Here is a 5,836-nt window from a genome sequence, read left to right on the forward strand (position 1 = left end):
GTCTATTCTTTTAAAATTTTCGATCGATGATATGTTCTGTTTGTTCTTCGAAATTCTTTGACTCCGCTAAATCCGTCTGAAAGTCTGATATCTGAAATTCCGATAAGTTCTGTCTGGTTCTGAATTCTGTGTGGCACTGTTACAAATTGATTTGAAATGAGACGAGAATTTTAGTTTTGTCTGGCCCCCATTGGTGGGTATAAAACCATGTTCTGTCTGACCCCCATCGGTGGGTATAAAACCGTGTTCTGGCCTCACACCTTATGTAAGGTACTGAAATTAATTATCCGGTAATTTTGGCATAATTAGAATAATTATTGAGTTGTAAATTAAAATAATTATTTATTCCAAATAAATTCAAGAAGTGTGTTAAAAATATTTATTTTAGAATATCAGAGTTAAAACGATATAAAAATACATATAGAGATTGAAATAGCACACAAGAGCAAATAAATGCAAAACCGAAATTATTGGGCATGTGTTACTATTTTTTTAGTAACTAAATATACATATACATACACACAACTTATCCTTGAGAGAGAAGAGGAAGAAGCCAATTTCCCAAACCCATTCCCGTAACCCACCTCCATTTTCGTCACTTTCAGCACCTTCAAATTTGAGAGGCCATAACTTTACCGTCCGGCGTCGAAATCTCAAACGGTTTGAGGGGTTTTCTTTCTTACTTCAGTAGCTTCGTTTTGAACCATGAATCGCCACTTTTGATGCTCGTTTCAGCCCAAATCGAGGCATGTTCGTAGCTGCTGCTGTTGGTTCGATTTAGGTGAGATTTAAGTTTAATTCCTTGGAATTTTGTTGTGTGTTGGAGTGGGTTCTAAGCCTTGTGATTTCCTTTTAACTCCAGCTCGCTTTCTGAATTTTTCCAGCTAGTTTTCTTAATTTTTCAGCTCGTGAACAGTAAATCCGACGAGTTTCCGGTGGGTTATCGCCTCGAGACCGCTAGCGACTAGAGTAAACTTCGACCTTGTGAGTTCCTAGTCCGAAATTTCAGCTTCTAAGCGTGATAGTAGGCTGCCAAAATTTGGATTTTTACCCATTTCGATTTAAATTGTTTTCGTCGTTCGAATAGCGTTTTATTGACATATTTATTGGAGGATTGTTGTAGGTTCGGTCATTGGAAATCTTCGAGGTATATTTTGGCGAGCCTATTAATTATGTCGAATTGTTATGTTATATTTAAAGATGTTATAGTATGGTTGTTATCATTGGAATTAATCTAAGGATTATCGAGTTTATAATGGTTGGAATGTAAATAATGATGAGTTGTGGAATTATTCGGCTTATTTTATTATTTTAGGCTAAGAAAGTTCAGTTGATCATTCTTGAAGATCATTTTCGTGGTATAGGTATGTTACAGCTCGGTAAAACATAAATTATGTTTAATTGTCATTCTGTGTTACATGGATCGTGTTTATGATTTGTTGACTGTTGTAAACTGTTAAATGCCTTCGTTGTGATCTATGTTTATTATTATGACATATTATTGGCATTTAGCATCGGCCATACAGTTATGACATTTCATTTTGAGCCCTATCGTTCTTGTTAGCCATTGTTGATATCCGTTGTTATCTGGCACTGTTGTTTATCTCGGGATCATTGTGTGGCTGATAGGCTTATACACATGAGACCGTAGATGTGATTGAACAATCCCGTGGTTAGTGCAGCCTTTTGAGGTGAGCGCTGGGGTTGTGTCATCTAGTTCGTTATGTTGTGCCATCCTGTTATATCGTATCAGCTGTATGGAGGCCGAGTCAGGGGTGTTATTTCAGCACAACTTGGCATACCTCGCATACTTGGCAGGGCGGTTTAGCTGCATGACGATGTAGCTCCCCTGTGTTGTTGCTCGAGCATTATTCCAGTTGTTATTTTACCGTTTGTTGGCTCCTGTTATAACAGTTATTCGTTGAGCCTTTCATGCATTGCATATCACATTTTATTATATGATTATGCATGATTTATGTTATAGTTGGACTGTTTTATACAAGAATTCTAACCTCAGCTGTTTAATGGGGGGCTACTGTGGTTGCTATTGGGCACCATGGTAGATCTCCCGAGTCGTTTTGCACAACAGGCCAAGGTTCCGCCAGTGGAGCTCGGGATTGAGGTTGGATTGCTTGGTTCTGTTCAGTGGAGTCTCTCAGTTAGTCTATATGTATGTCTTGGGTTTGTTTCAGTCTTGTATTGTAGTTTATTTTCCGGGGAGATGCCCCGTGTATTTGTAGTAGTATTTGGTTGTTTTGTGATGTTCTGAGTCGACTCTGTGATGTTTATGATCTGGTGAGTATTTGGTATGTTTTAATTTTTGTTTAGTCCTGGCCAGTGCGGCTATAGGTTGTTTAATTTCGGTTTTGTTTTAATGACTCTAGTGGGAGTATATTTTGATATAAATTGATGCTTGAGTTTTTCGGGATGTCCTATTTACGGGGAGGTCATGCCGAAATTTTTCTAGGCCCTGAGGCCCGTTTTAAAGTATATTAAACCTTTTTCCGCTGCAGTTTTAAGTCAAACTAGAGTAAATTGTCATTAGAGTAAATTGATCATTAATTGTCATTAGAGTAAATGGGCCTCACATCTTGGTATCAGAGCGTAAACTGGGATACGCTCAAACTAGAGTCTAGGACACTCGAGTCTTGGCACTAAAATGGTTTTTGCGCCTGTGTATGCTACTTGACAACATGCTTATGTGATTATATGATTTGTTTACTTCCATTCTAATTGTTTTGGTGTTTTATCGTATAGAATGGAAGAAGGTGGAGAAATTCCTGTTGATGAGATTCCTCTAGCTCGAGGTCGAGGTCAAGGTCGAGGTCGTGGACGTGGTAGACCTCGTGTCCGTGTTGTTAATGATACTTTTGTTGAGCAAGCTGCTGATCAGCTAGAGCAGCTTAGGATGGATGAATTAGTTGCGCGTTTCCATTCTATGCATCCACCTCGATTCAGTGGTTCGGAGGGAGCTGAGAAAGAAGAACTGTGGATTTCTGAGATCGAGGAATTGTTTGATTTGATTGAGTATGTAATGCCCGAGATTTTGATTTTGTTAATATGAGATTATTGATTATGAACTGATATGATTATAGACGGGCTATTCCAAGACCAGATTGGGTGAAGCATGTGATTTATGTATATTTTGTACGAAACTGGTGGCGCCCGAGCACCAATATTCAATAGGAACATGTTTTGGGCAGAGGATGCGGCGTCCGAGCGGTAGTTTGTGACCGCCCGAACGCCAATGTGGAATAAGAAAAGAGTTGGACAGAACATTCCGCGCTCGAGCGGTAGATTTTAACCGCCCGAGCGCCGACTGAAATGAAAGAAGAGTAAACCACGTCTCTTTTACATGCAAGTGGAAATATATATGTATATATTAGTAATTCCTTCAGATGAAAAGAAAGGGGATTCAGAAAGAGGGAACGAGAAAAGCTTTAGGAAAGTAACAGAAAATCCTTACGCCTTTATATTTCGATCCGTCCGTCTGATTTTCAATCCGACTTCAGTACCGTGCTCCTATCGACGAGAGCTTCAACTGGACGTAAGTTGTACTACGTTTTATTATGTTTTGAAATTATGATGTTGGAGGAATCGGATATGATTCATATATGATGTTCCTGATATGTTAGACATCTAATCGAAATCGGATTGAGGAACGGATACCGTATAGAATTGTTATGATTTACCAAGTTGATTTGATTGAGATGTGATATCAGATTTGTATCGTTATTGATTATGAATTGTGGGAATCGATATCTGTTGATTTGTATTGCTGGGTATATTGAGATTGTACAGTTATGCTGTTGAAACAGAATTTGATTGAGTTCTGATTATATCGAGTATTGATTGAGTGGAGTATTGATATTGTATTCCTCGATATTGTCATTGCCAGATTGAGTATTGACAGATTTGAATCCGAGACTTCGATAGAGTCAGATTGACAGAAAGAAAGGTATAAATCAATGTTGATTCGGGATTGCACAACTCGAGTTAGATTAACTTGAGTTTCCCAAAATCACATACTGAATGATTATTGCATTGATATTTGCAATTTTTGATATTGATATGCTTATTCTATTGATTTATAGCAACGCATAAGATAGAGTCTTGGGCAGATATGCCTGGTCTTTGGCAGAACCACCAATTCACTGGACTTTTGGGTACATATCGATGTGCTTAGGAGTAGATCGACTTCTATTGTAGATATTCGATATAGATAGCCAAAATCTGGGAATAAGAACGTACCACCATCTGGCTGGGGAAAGCAGGTGGGAGAACGTTGCGTTCTTATTCAACCGGGATACCTAGATTAGAGATGAGTCGAGTCTGACATGACGAGTCCAGAGTTTTATTTATAGCTTTATATCGATACATGTCTTTCAGATTTGATACATGCTATTGATATTTGTTTCATGCTTTTATATTTGTTATATGATTTCATGTATTCATTGTTTATACTTGGGATGTATTTCTCACCGGAGTTATCCGGCTATTGTCTTGTTTGTATGTGTATATGGCAACAGGTGAGACAGGATCAAGGTCACGAAGAGAATGAGATATTCAAGATTAGCGTGGAGATCCGGACTTAGAGTAGATTGATTTTCAGTACTTGATATAGTGACTGAACTTTAGTTTAAGATAAATAAATGTTGTACAAGACTTGTACTTTTATATTGACATGTATATCAGATTGATTTCTTTATGTTTCCGCATTTGTATTTTAAAAAAAAAATTTAGACCCTAGATTAATTAAATGATCCTAATAATGATTAAGAAGATGGATTAGGTTCGAGTCCCCATAGCAGGTGGTATAAGAGCAGTAGGTACCTTAGACTGAGATAGGAGCTAGTGAGCTGGGTAGAATGAGTTTTCTTTCCTGGCTTTTGAATGCTAGCATGTGTTACTGCTTTATATAATACATGTTTATGTGACTATTTGATTTGATTTGGTAATGTGTATTATTGAGAATGAATCAGAACCTGATTCTTGATCAGCAGTAAGATGATTAGAGGAGGACTGAAACAGGTTTGTTATATTTGGTTACTAACCCTTTTGGTAATCATATATGCCTCCTCGAAGAGTACCTGAACAAGGTAGTACATCTGCAAATCCGATGGATGTGACAGTAACCCCGATGGAAACACTGTTAAAAAGGATTTCAGTCATTTAAACCGCCAACCCTGAAAGGAACAGAGATTTCTGTTGATTGTGAGAGCTGGTTAGATGACATTGAAATGCTGTTTGATTCGTTGGATTATACAGATGAGCGACAAGTTCGACTGATTGGGCACCAGTTACATGATGTTGCAAAGAACTGGTAGGATTACGACAAAGAGACGCATTGGAGCATCGAGGTACGACTATTACCTGGAATGTCTTTAAAGCTGAGTTTTATCAGAGATTCTTCCCAGTGTCGTACAGGAAAGACAAGGGGGCAGAGTTTGCCAATCTGAGGCAGGGTCAGTTGAACATTGAGGAGTATGTGACCAAGTTCTCTACCTTGTTGAGATTCGCTCCACATATGGCCGAGAATGAGGAAGCTATTGCTGATCAATTCATCAATGGGTTGAATCCCGAGATTTTTACATTGGTGAACATAGGACGACCAAATAACTTTGCTGACGCCCTGAACAGAGATAAAGGAGCTGAAGATGGCCTGATTAGGCAGAAAGGAGCTTCGTTTGTTCCTCCAGCGCCGAGACCACAACAGCCTCCTCCCATATTCGAGGGTGGCAGCAGCAGTGGTGGAAAGAAAGATTTCTTGAAAGCCCGAGGAAAGCAGTTCAAGAAATCAGGGAGCAGTTCCTCTAGCTCCGGTGGTTCTCCACAG

The 5,836-nt window shown here is 38.8% G+C and overlaps 1 long non-coding RNA gene across 4 annotated transcripts; it reads left to right on the top strand.

Moving 5' to 3' along the window:
• The first annotated feature begins 552 nt into the window (after positions 1 to 552).
• Positions 553 to 3,018, top strand: LOC142551100 (uncharacterized). 4 transcript variants are annotated; one of them, XR_012821485.1, is made up of 4 exons: positions 553 to 781; positions 906 to 984; positions 1,124 to 1,147; positions 2,758 to 3,018. It is a non-coding gene; the product is annotated as an uncharacterized LOC142551100 (long non-coding RNA). The 4 variants fall into 4 exon arrangements; XR_012821484.1 differs by lacking the exon at positions 2,758 to 3,018 and adding an exon at positions 1,683 to 1,903; XR_012821483.1 differs by lacking the exon at positions 2,758 to 3,018 and adding an exon at positions 1,316 to 1,383.
• The last annotated feature ends 2,818 nt before the right edge of the window (positions 3,019 to 5,836 follow it).

The sequence above is a fragment of the Primulina tabacum genome, chromosome 7 (genome assembly GCF_025594145.1).
Source record: "Primulina tabacum isolate GXHZ01 chromosome 7, ASM2559414v2, whole genome shotgun sequence".
Taxonomy (NCBI): Eukaryota; Viridiplantae; Streptophyta; class Magnoliopsida; order Lamiales; family Gesneriaceae; genus Primulina; species Primulina tabacum.